The sequence below is a fragment of the Triticum aestivum genome, chromosome 6B, assembly GCF_018294505.1.
Source record: "Triticum aestivum cultivar Chinese Spring chromosome 6B, IWGSC CS RefSeq v2.1, whole genome shotgun sequence".
Lineage (NCBI taxonomy): Eukaryota > Viridiplantae > Streptophyta > Magnoliopsida > Poales > Poaceae > Triticum > Triticum aestivum.
Window position 1 is genome coordinate 24,944,754 of NC_057810.1, and position 13,401 is coordinate 24,958,154.

Genomic DNA, 13,401 nt, shown 5'->3' on the forward strand with positions numbered 1-13,401 from the left:
ACTTGGGACCTCATAAATTTAACATGCAAGCTCAAGAACATGGTCACCTAAGCAGCAAAAATTTGCAATGAATAAAATACTAGAACAAAAACTAATTGGACCAATGGAGGAGTCACATACCAAGCAACAATCTCCCAAAGCAGTTTTGTGAATGGAGCTTTGAGCAAGGAGATCGAAAATCGCAGCAAAATGAGCTAGAACTCGTGCTTGAGCTGAATGGGGATTTTTTTTGGAAGAAGATGGAGTGTGTGGGTGCTGGCATAAGTGGAGGGGGCCACCAAGGGCCCACGAGACAGGGGGGCACCCAGGGTAGGTGGGCGCGCCCTCCACTCTCGTGGCCTGGTGCTTGCCCCTCCTGCAGTGATTTCAGTGCCTAAAATCCTCAAATATTCCATAAAATCATACTAAATTTGCAGGGCATTTGGAGCACTTTTATTTTCGGGATATTTTTCATTGCACGGATAATTCAGAAAACAGATGGATAATAATATTTTTGCTTTATTTATTCTATAAAACAGAAAGTAAAAAGAGGATACAGAAGGTTGTGCCTTCTAGTTTCATCCATATCATGGCCATCAAAATGAATCCACTAACAAGGTTGATCAAGTCTTGTTAACAAACTTATTACGAATAACACGGAACCGGAGAAATTCGAATAACACTAAGTTACCTCAACGGGGATATGAAAATCCCCAACAATAAGAATATCATACTTTTTCTCGACAGTAGGGAGTGGAAATTCAAAACCTCCAATAATGATAGTTGGAACTTTTCCAATAGAATTGATGCTATGGACTTGAGATTGTTTCCTCGGAAAGTGTACCGTATGCTCATTACCATTAACATGAAAAGTGACCTTGCCTTTGTTGCAATCAATAACAGCCCGTGCAGTATTCAAAAAAGGTCTACCAAGGATAATCGACATACTATCGTCCTTGGGAATATCAAGAATAACAAAGTCCGTTAAGATAGTGACATTTGCAACCACAACAGGCACATCCTCACAAATACCGATAGGTATGGCAGTTGATTTATCAGCCATTTGCAAAGATATTTCAGTAGGTGTCAACTTATTCAATTCAAGTCTACGATATAAAGAGAGAGGCATAACACTAACACCGGCTCCAAGAGCACATAAAGCAGTTCTAACATAGTTTCTTTTAATGGAGCATGGTATAGTTGGTACCCCCGGATCTCCAAGTTTCTTTGGTATTCCACCCTTAAAAGTGTTATTAGCAAGCATGGTGGAAATTTCAGCTTCCGATATCTTTCTTTTATTTGTAATGATATCCTTCATATACTTAGCATAAGGATTTACTTTGAGCATATCAGTTAAGCGCATATGTAAGAAGATAGGTCTAATCATTTTAGCAAAGCGCTCAAAATCCTCATCATCCTTTGTCTTGGATGGTTTAGGAGGAAAGGGCATGGGTTTCTGAACCCATGGTTCTCTTTCTCTACCGTGTTTCCTAGCAACAAAATCTCTCTTATCATAACATTGATTCTTTGATTGTGGGTCATCAAGATCAACAGTAGGTTCAATCTCTACTTCATTATTTTTGCTAGGTTGAGCATCAACATGAACATTATCATTAACATTATTGCTAGGTTCATGTTCATCACCTGATTGTGTTTCCGCATCAGAAATAAAAATATCATTGGGATTCTCAGGTGTGTCTACAACAGGTTCACTAGAAGCATGCAAAGTCCTATCATTTTTCTTTTTCTTCTTTTTGGAAGAACTAGGTGCCTCTAAATTATTTCTTTGAGAATCTTGCTCGATTCTCTTAGGGTGGCCTTCAGGATACAAAGGTTCCTGAGTCATTCTACCAGTTCTAGTAGCCACTCTAACAGTAAAGTCATTTTTATTATTTAATTCATCAAGCAAATCATTTTGAGCTTTAAGTACTTGCTCAGCTTGAGTAGCAACCATAGACGCATATTTGCTAATGAGTTTAAGTTCACCTTTAACTCTAGCCATATTATCACTCACGCGTCCTATCTCGAAAGCATTATTCTTTAACACTTTACCAACATAAGCATTAAAACTTTCTTGTCTAGCCATAAAGTCATCAAATTCATCTAAGTATGGGCTATGAAATTTAGTAGAGGGAATTTCAACTTTATCATATCTATAGAGAGAATTTACCTTTACTACCTGTGTCGGGTTATCAAGACAATGTGGTTCTTTGACATGCAGTATATTAAGACCATGTATTTCTTCAATAGGTGGTAAATTCTTAACATCTTCAGCTTTTATACCCTTTTCTTTCATTGATTTCTTTGCCTCTTGCATATCTTCAGGACTGAGAAACAAAACACGTCTCTTCTTCGGAGTGGGTTTAGGAATAGGCTCAGGAGTTGGCTCAATTGGTTCAGGAATTGGCTCAGGAAGAGTCCAATTATTTTCATTAGTCAACATATTGTTCAATAGTAATTCGGCTTCGTCCACTGTTCTTTCCCTGAAAACACAACCAGCACAACTATCCAAGTAGTCATTGAAAGCATCGGTTAGTCCATTATAAAAGATATCAAGTATTTCATTTTTCTTGAGAGGATGATCAGGCAAAGCATTTAGTAATCGGAGAAGCCTCCCCCAAGCTTGTGGGAGACTCTCTTCTTTGATTTGCACAAAATTATATATTTCCCGCAAGGCAGCTTGTTTCTTATGAGCAGGGAAATATTTAGCAGATAAGTAATAAATCATATCCTGGGGACTACACACACAACCAGGAGCAAGAGAATTATACCAAGTCTTAGCATCACACTTTAATGAGAACGGAAATATCTTAAGGATATAAAAGTAGCGAGATTTATCATCATGAGTAAACATGGTGGCTATATCATTCAACTTGGTAAGATGTGCCACACCAGTTTCAGATTCAAGGCCATAAAAAGGATCAGATTCAACCAAAGTAATAATCTCAGGATCAACAGAGAATTCATAATCCTTATCAGTAACACAGATAGGTGAAGTAGCAAAAGCAGGGTCAGGTTTCATTCTAGCATTAAGAGACTGTTGCTTCCATTTAGCTAATAACTTTTTAAGATCATATCTATCATTGCAAACAAAGATAGCTCTAGCAGCTTCTTCATTCATAACATAACCCTTAGGAACAACAGGCAGTTCATAATCATTCGGAGAACTTTCATCATCACTATCATCAATAATAGAATCTTCAATAATTTCATTCTCTCTAGCCCTAGCAAGTTGTTCATCAAGAAATTCACGTAATGGCAAAGTAGTATCACGTACAGAAGTAGTTTCATCATAAGTATCATGCATAGCAGAAGTGGCATCATCAATAACATGCGACATATCAGAATTCATAGCAGGAGCAGGTTTAGGTGTCGCAAACTTACTCATAACAGAAGGAAAATCTAGTGCAGAGCTAGATGGCAGTTCCTTACCTCCCCTCGTTGTTGAGGGCAGAATCTTGGTTTTTGCGTCTTTCAAGTTCTTCATAGTGATCAACAGATATAAATCCCAAGTGACTCAGAGAATAGAGCTATGCTCCCCGGCAACGACGCCAGAAATTAGTCTTGATAACCCACAAGTGTAGGGGATCGCAACAGCTTTCAAGGGTAAAGTATTCAACCCAAATTTATTGATTCGACACAAGGGGAGCCAAAGAATATTCTTGAGTATTGGCAGTTGAGTTGTCAATTCAACCACACCTGGATAACTTAGTATCTGCAGCGAGTATTTAGTAGTAAAGTAATATGATAATAAAGGTAACGGTAGCAAAAGTAATGTTTTTGGGTTTTGTAGTGATTGTAACAATAGCAACGGAAAAGTAAATAAGCGAAGCACAAGATGTGAAAAGCTCGTAGGCAATGGATCAGTGATTTATAATTATGTCGGATGTGATTCCTCATGTAATAGCTATAACATAGGGTGACACAGAACTAGCTCCAGTTCATCAATGTAATGTAGGCATGTATTCCATAAATAGTCATACGTGCTTAAGGAAAAGAACTTGCATGACATCTTTTGTCGTACCCTCCCGTGGCAGCGGGGTCCTTGTGGAAACTAAGGGATATTAAGGCCTCCTTTTAATAGAGAACCGGACCAAAGCATTAACACATAGTGAATACATGAACTCCTCAAACTACGGTCATCACCGAGAAGTATCCCGATTATTATCACTTCGGGGTTGTCGGATCATAACACATAATAGGTGACTATAGACTTGCAAGATAGGATCAAGAACACACATATATTCATGAAAACATAATAGATTCAGATCTGAAATCATGGCACTTGGGTCCTAGGGACAAGCATTAAGCATAGCAAAGTCATAGCAACATCAATCTCAGAACATAGTGGATACTAGGGATCAAACCCTAACAAAACTAACTTGATTACATGGTAAATCTAATCCAACCCATCACCGTCCAGCAAGCCTACGATGGAATTACTCACGCACGACGGTGAGCATCATGAAATTGGTGATGGAGGATGGTTGATGATGACGACGGCGATGAATCCCCCTCTCCGGAGCCCCGAACGGACTCCAGATCAGCCCTCCCGAGAGAGATTAGGGCTTGGCGGCGGCTCCATATCGTAAAACGCGATGAAACTTTCTCTTTGATTTTTTCTCCGCGAGACGGAATATATGGAGTTGGAGTTGAGGTCGGCGGAGCCTCAGGGGGGCCCACGAGACAGGGGGGCGCGCCCAGGGGGGAGGGCGCGACCCCACCCTTGTGGACAGGGTGTGGGCCCCCTGGTCTTGATTCTTTGTCCAGTATTTTTTATATTTCCAAAAAGTGCCTCCGAGGATTTTCAGGACATTCTGAGAGCTTTTGTTTTTCTACACATAAAACAACATCATGGCAGTTCTGCTGAAAACAGCGTCAGTCTGGGTTAGTTTCATTCAAATCATGCAAGTTAGAGTCCAAAACAAGGGCAAAAGTGTTCGGAAAAGTAGATACGTTGGAGACGTATCACTACTTTGTATGAAGAAAGAGCTTTGGGCAAAGGGGGGGGGGGGGGCTAGGGATTCTTAATCAGATTAAGTATTTCCTTCTGGATTCTTTGATCAAAAGATACTATGAAGGTGATGAGAAACTCTGAAAATAAATAATAAATCATAAATACAACTCCGACAAACCTAACTTGTTAGTCACAAGCTCTAATATTAATGTCTCTAGCTTCTATAAAGGAGTCATATCCATGATCCAGGCTCTTAAATTTGGATATGGATGGAAGGTTGGCAAGGGAGATAAGATAAGGTTATGGGAAGATGCCGGGTTTGGTATCTCTCCCCTCAATGTGCAATTTTGGCCTATTTATTCCATTTGCAATGAGCAGTCTAAATGTATTAGTGAAGTTTAGGATGGTCATCAACTGAAGCTTTCTTTTAGAAGGATCTTTCATGATAAACTCATGGAACAACAGTATCAACTAGTGGAGATAGCTGGCAGTGTTGTATTAACTGAAGATACAAATTCAATGGTTTGGCAGCTTCAGAGGGGTACAACCAGATTTTGTTCCTTTTGTTTGGAATCGTAAAGTTCACCTAACATCCATGTATTTGTTTGGTTGCTTTCTCTTGATAAGCTAATGACTAGGGACAATCTTAGGAAAAGGCACATAATCAAAGCTTTAACTGTGTTTTGAGCACTGAAGATGAATTTGGTTTTCATTTGCTGTTTGATTGTGTTGGAGTTAGAAGTATTTGGTCATTCATTAGAGACCACTTCAAAGTTTCTGTAGAACATGATTATGAATCTTTAGCAAGATTCTGGATTTCTAATAATAAGAACTCCGCTTTAAATATTGTCAGTTTTGCTGCTATTGGTGTTTATGAAAATATAGGAACTTTATGATTTTTAACCACACCAAACAGATCTCTATTATCCATGTTTTGAGTTTGATCCTAAAAACCATCAGGTTTTTGTCAGCCCTATCTCTAGAACAAAGTAGATCGAGGTCGATGAGCTTTATAGAAGCCCTAACAGAATTCGTTCAGAAACCCCTAATGATACTAGGTGGGCAAAGCAGATGCTGCAAGATAGCCCTGGAATACCACTCCCTAGTGACTTCTGCGCAAGTTCAAAAACTTTGAACCTGATGGCCATGGTTTAAACCTATAGTCAAGAAGAAGGATTCAGGAAACAAGACCGCCTCATCCAGCCCAGTGTCCACTCTCAATAACTGGTGTTCACCACAATTTATGTCGGCGCCGCCGCTGAGCACACAATTTATTGAAGAAGCTCCATGCTAGGTGCGTTATTTTCCTTCTCGCATGGGCCTACTCTGGCTGTGTTTGTTTTAGAACTTTTTGGCCCTGCTTGGCATCGGTGTATTTTTATACACCTGTACTTATTTATATGTGTATAACATCGGCCACACTTGATTTTGACCTAAAAAAGAAACGACAGGTCGAGATCTGTATATTTTACAGGGGTATCAGTGGTTGGGGCGTGCCAATGCGGGCCGCTTGAGAGGAAATTGTGCGCACCTCACTTTCATCTCCAAATTAAAAAAAAACACTCGCATCACATGGACATCACATCCATCACAAAAATAAAAAATAAAACCTAGAAAAAGCTTTTCTCGAAAGGAAAAAAAAGAAAAAGTCTCACTGCCATTTAAAAAAACTCTAAAACTTTCTCACCGTGACCAATCAGCATGTGCCACATGGCATAATTGGTTGGCCACCATTCTACCGCGCCTTAATGCGTGAATGCGTTAATGCGTTTAATGGTGCGCTGTGAAACGCCAATACAATCAGGGCCTTTATGTCGTTGTTTTTACTTTCTGTTGAACTGCTCCCTGCCTAAGTGGGCTAATTTATGAACTGGTGGTTTCATTTGGTAATGGAGCCGGGTAGACCCTTTCCGTTAGTGTAAAAAATAAACGAAATACATATAGGTTGAGGCGTTGAGCAGATAATACTTAGCGAAGAGGGTAACATGATGGCCTCTAGTTCCGACTTTGGTCATTATCAATTTGCATAGGGACCAAAGTTGAAACTGACATGCAGCGAGCACAACATTCGCAAAATTGCGCGCCACGGTTTACCGACGTGAAACGTGATTCGAAAAATGTAATAGTGGGCACAAAGTCTCGGAGCCCGAATTAAGTGACATGACAGCCAGCGAATGCAGTCCAAGATTTAGGTGGTAAGTACTTAGTCGCGTAGAGCCTAGACTAGCTACCGATCGACGAAGGTGACACCGGTTTCAAATAGAATGCACGTTCGTTTTTTGTCTAACCTGTGAGCCATTCTGTTGTGTTGGGCAGCTCTCCATCAGATCGGTCATCGAGCTGTGGCTCTTTCGTGTCGTTTGGCTTTGATGCGTGGTCATGTCGAGCTGTTGGTGGTGCTCCCTGTCTGACTGCTATAATGGACTAGCCCAATAAGCCCATCGATTGGTTTGCTTGCCCTCATCGAGCATGCACGCACCTCCTCGATCGAGTACTACATATAGCCATGAAGAGGTTATTAGCTGCTGCTACCACTAGGCTAATAATGAGGTATTATCATGCGCCGACGGGCGTCCGGGCTCCTCCTACGGCTGTCGATTTTGACTCCTTCGGAAGGACTCCGTCCGTATTATCAAGCACATAAAATAACAAGAAGAGATGCAGCCATATGAAGAACCATTGTTTTTTTCTATTACTCGTATATTCTTGGTGATAGTATAGCAACAAATTGAACCCCACGTCTGCCTGCGTGATCTGGACCTTTTAAACAAAAGTGATTGATTCATTCCTTCTTGACTAAAAGTTCAATGCCCGTGTCAGCAGGCATGCATTGACCGCCGCGATCCGAGACGATCCGAGACGATCGAAACGCCAGGCTGGTTGGGATCACAATGGCAGGATATTTCGAGATTGAGATGCTGCAACCACCATCAAGATTGATGGACGATGCAAATAATGGATTATACTCGTATGTGCTACTACTACCGCCCCCTGGCACAGTCGCGCGCGCGCACCCTGTCGTCGTAAACCCGTGGCATATGATTGCATCCATGCGTGCTACGTACCTCCTCGAGACAATATCTCATCCTCGATGTAACAGTGTTTCGAATATCTCATGAACTCGTCGATGGTACCCTTAGGCGCCACTGCGTCGGTGTTGGCCAGGCCGACAGGGATATCTCCCCATCCCAACCTTCACCTCGTGCGCTCCATAGCTCGCCACCAAACCGACCACCAACCTGCGCCAACACGGTCTTGAAGCTTCCCACGCTGTCTCATCATGTCACGGCTCCCCTGCTTGGTGGCGCTGCAGCGCGGCGTGATCTGCGAGGGGCGGCGAGTGCGCGGGCTCCTCCTCATCCCGATCTGATGGCGCCGCGGTGGCGCCGACGCTCAGGCGTGCGGCGGGGTCCGCGAGGGTGGTCGGCGCGCGTCTTCCTCCCCGATCTGATGGCTCCACGGTGGCGTCAGTGCTCGGGCAGTTGGCTTCGGCAAGCGGTGGCGTGCGCTGGGCTCTCGGCGGCGCTCCGGCGTGTGCAGGCGGTGGCGGTCCCTGTGCGCGGTCGGCGGCTCCGTCTCTGACTCGGACCGCGCGGGGGATGGCGGCGGCCCGGCGTGGCCGGCGATCTGGATGCGGTGGTGCTGGCGGCTCGCTGATATGCCGGTACTCTCTGGTCTGCCTGGTGGTGCTGGTGGTGACGGCGGCCCGAGCACGAGAGTTGGATCCCTTCGCACTGATCTAGGTGAAAACTTGCCTTCGGCTCCTGCTAAGGCTGGCGGTGGCGGCGCTATCTGCGTCGTTCCCTTCTTGAAGGCATCGCCGTGGAGAAATTCAAGACCACTCTCTGCTACCTCCGGGGGAAACCCCAGATCGGATGATCGGATGACGGCGGCGCTCTGGTGTCGTTCCTCCCTTGGGGGCGTCTTTCTTGGAGGTACATACGTGATCGAGGGACCAGGGGACGGATTCTTTGGTGGAGCGATGCTTCATCCTACACTCTGATGGCGACGGATCTTGACGGCGTGGCGCAGTGCAGATTCGGAGTTCGCTGTGGGAGGATGGACTCGCGCAGGAGGACGATGCTGTCGGGCGTCGTGGTGGCGTCGATGACAGAGAGACCTGGCACGGTTCATGCAACAGTACAACTCTGAAGATGGATTGGTGGCAGGTGGCTGCGGCGGCCTCAATACCCGGCAGGAGTCCTGGTTGAGGAGTGCGCCATACTAGTAGGTGCCGCATACCCGGCGGACGTCCTGGTTGAGACCTCGGGTCTTACATGTTTAAGTTTGGCTGCGATGTCTGTTTGGTATTAGGTCCAGACTATCTGCGCCCCTTCATCAATTGGATAGGTGTAGCGACAGTTGTTGCTTAGACGGTGACTTTAGTCTTGCTGTTGTATGGATTTGTAAGGTCTTGTGAGAATAATTAATAAAGTGGCCGTATGCATCGCCCAGATGCAGAGGCCGGGTGTCATCCTCCTTTTCTGAAGAAATATCACGGCGAAGTAGGACTTGCACCACGAAGAAGAGGAGACGGGACCCGGAGCAGCAACATCGTCAGCACGCTAGAGGGCCCAACCTCTACCGTCACCAACGGGATCCGACCTGACACAACAGTAGGAGCATACCAGGCCCGGCCAGGACCTGAAATGCCCATAAAGCTCCCACTGTCGCGCTGCAGAAGGCACACCGTCGACGTCGCCACTCCACCACTTCACAGCGCCGGAGGCAGCGAAGCCGCGCCGGTGCCGGCCCACTAGGACCCAGATGGGCTCCTAGAGGCCCAGATCTGGGCCGGGGTCGTGTTGCCGGCCACCTAGCGCCACCAGGCCGCTCCACCGCCAAGTGGCAGTGTCACCACCGCGCCAGCTGCCGGCCCTCGCCGCCAGGACGTCGGACCGCCGCCTGCCAAGCTGCACCCGCTACCGAACCTGCCCAGGGAAGGGCGCCACGCCTGGGGGAAAGGAAGTCCCGTCGCCGTCGAAACCACCCGGCTAGATCCTGGGGCACCCTCCGACGGTGATGGGGGAGAGAGGACGGAGGGAGGGGGCGAAGAGAGGAGGCGGTCGAGCCGCCTCGGCCGCCGCCGGGGAGACGGCGCGAGGCGCGGTTGGGAGGAGGAGGGGTGTTTCACCTATTTTCGGTCTTTCCATTTAGGTTTTTCTTCTAGCAAGTGACAGTCTGGGCGGTTGGGATCAGACTTACCCATAACCTTCAGTTTTCTCCCGGGGAACTTGTACCTATTTTAATTCTTTAGTTACTGACCATTGATTACTGTGCTCACCAAACAAATCGTGCTTCCGAGTTATCAAGTACTCCCTCCGTCTCATAATGTAAAACGTTTTTCCACACTATTCTGATGTGGAAAAACGTCTTACATTATAAGACGGAGGGAGTATTCATTTTTCCTGTGCGCACCGCGCAAACGCCTCAACTTCTTTGTGGCTCGTCTTTCCGCCTTGTCTTCTTCCTTTTTACTCTGGTCATATAGATCTGCTCTCTTCAGACTCGTATGGGATGTTGCTGCCAACGCTGGCCCCATGTCAACTCTGACGATTGCTGATGACGAGTACAACGCCATCAAGTGGTTGTTTTCGATCGTCCACCAATTTGCGCTACAAAAGGAAACCCCAATTGACAGAGTGAGATGTCGCTTCTCTGTGTCCTCTATCTCCCCCTCGAGTGTCTGCATCGTCTTCATCCGCCTTTTTGTGTGCCCAACCTGGGCGGTTGCTTTGAGGAGGGTACGCGGGGTGCGCCTCAGGTCTTGTCCTTTGCACCGTTTATGTCCGGCCTACTATCACCAGTAGAAAATGAGCCATTAGTCTTGATTTTGGAGGGCCTCTAGTCTTGATTCTGGAACCGGGACTAAGGGTCGGTACTAAATGCCTCCCTTTTACTCTTGGTTGTGTCATGAACCGGGACTAAAGGCACTCCTTGTGGACCGGGACTAAAGGAATTTTTTTTGAATTTTTGAATTTTTTGATTTTTTTTGATTTTTTTGATTTTTTTCTAATTTTTTAATTTCAAACTTCTAAATTATTTGATAATATAATCTGTAATCACCCCTATTAAAGGGTCGGTACTAAATGCCTCCCTTTTACTCTCGGTTGTGTGACGAACCGGGACTAAAGGCCCTCCTTGTGGACCGGGATTAAAGGTATTTTTTTTGAAATTTTGTTCTTTTTTATTTTTTTCATTTTTTTTATTTTTTAATTTCAAATTTCTAAATTATTTGATAATATAATCTGTAATCACCCCTCATCACTACTCACTGCTCAATTATCAACCACTCATTCTAAATCGTCTAACTTCCCGACCGGTCACCCATCCTCTCACTACTGCAGTGTGAGCACGCTTAACTTTCGAGTTCTATCCCCGCTAGTTTTCAAGTCTGCATTTGTTGTTTTCCTGACAATACTAAGCTGTCAATCCTATTAACCCTTAGGAGTTGAACTTGATCATTAAGCACTGTTTGAGTTTGAAACTATTATTCTAAAAAACAATAATTATTTAGTAACAATGATATTTCTTGAATAAGTAGTTTGACCAGATTTGACCATAGTTTGACCAAAATTCTAAAAACTAAAATAATTATTTAGTAACACTAATATTTCTTGAATAAGTAGTTTGACCATAGTTTGACCAAAATTCAAAAAAACTAAAGTAATTATTTATTAACACTAATATTTCTTGAATAAGTAGTTTGTTGTTTGACCATATTTTAAAAAATTAAAAAAAACAAAAATTTGAGCATATCTTTTTTTCCTTTTAGAATTTGAGGATTCTAAAAATTTGCAAACAGCCCTACGATAGTCAAAATCAGATGCGGATTTTTGTGCTGATTTTTTGATATATTATGCGTTTTTTCCGACATCGTATCCAAAAAATATGTCCGTTTTTTTTTCATAACACTTCTTTGAAAAACATGTCCAAATTTATGTTTTTTAATTTTTATAACTAGGATGTAGTAACATAACTACATCTCGAAGGATTTTAATTTTTGAAGTTTTTATCATTTTCTTTTGTTTTTTACAAAACTGAAAAGGCGATACACCGAGGGGGGGGGGGCCTTTAGTCCCGGTTTGAGACACGAACCGGGACTAAAGGGTGCACCCTTTAGTCCCGGTTCGTGTCTCAAGCCGGGACTAAAGGTTTTGAGACACGAACCGAGACTAAAGTGTGCGATTTACTCCCGGTTCATGTCTCAAACCGGGACTAAAGGTCCGATATGAACCGGGACTAATGCATTCCCAATGCCTTAGCTGCTCGAACCGGGACTAATGCTCACATAATTAGTCCCGGTTCGTGATGTAACCGGGACTAATTTGTATATTGATTTTGGACGAAAGCCCCTGTTTTCTACTAGTGTGTACGACCTACTTTCCTCCTTTTCCTCTCTTTACATATTTTCCATTTGTTTTTCCCATGATGGTTGGTTTGGTTCTGTTTTGTGCCAACCAGGGAGGCGTTTTTTGGGGTTTTCGTGTTAGGGTTTGGGTGGCTTGTTTGATATGCGCTTGTTATTTACGAGGGTGTTTTGGATTTGGCGCGTGATTAGTTTATCTGAACTTTGAAGTTATTTTTTACTTTTAGTTTTTTTTCTTTGAACAAAAAGTGTGAGAAAAAAATGATGAATACCAAAAAAAACAAAGAAAAACGAAGAAAACCAAAGAAATCCGAAAAAGTAACAAATGAAACCAAAGAAAAAGAACATCGAAGAAAATCGAGAAAAAAATGAGGTATAATGTGTATATGTATGTAATAAATATAAAAAGAACCAATGAAAACCGAGAAAGAAACATAGAAACCGAAAAATCATAAAAATACTCTGTGAAAAATAAAAAAGAAATGAGGGAAATCATTAAAAATCAAAGAAAATGGAAAACAAAGAAAATCATGAAGAAAAAAATAAAACAGAAAGAGAAATGGGAAAAAGGGAAAAAAATGAAAGGAGACTGGACCGGACTATCAGCAGCCAACCCATCGAGAAAGGCAAGTGAGCGACCAAGCCTAGTGCACGAGCAGGACACGAGAGCAACTAGTTGACGAGCGCTCCTTTGGAAGCCTCGCAATGATCACTTCCTAGTGAGCTGAGAGCACGCCAATTTGCGCTCTCTTAGCCGCCGTTGTCGTGGTTCTAAGTCTGACAGTAAGAGTAGGGGGTACGTATGAGGAGGCGATGCCCTAGCTACGATGAGGTTGTACACACGAGTTTACGAGTTCAGGCCCCTCTCGGAGGAGGTAAAAGCCCTATGTCTCGGTGCCCTGAGGCGGTCGACTGGAATATAGTTGTGTGTTACAAGGGGTGCGAACCCTTGTCCCGGAGGAGGGGTGTGGCTTATATACAGTGCCGCAGGACCCAAGCCGTCCTCCGTTACAAGGGTTCAATGTACATTAAGATAGGGTGTTACTGGTAACGCCAGCTATAAAGTGTTTTAGTGGTCTTTAAGACTACGGAGTGA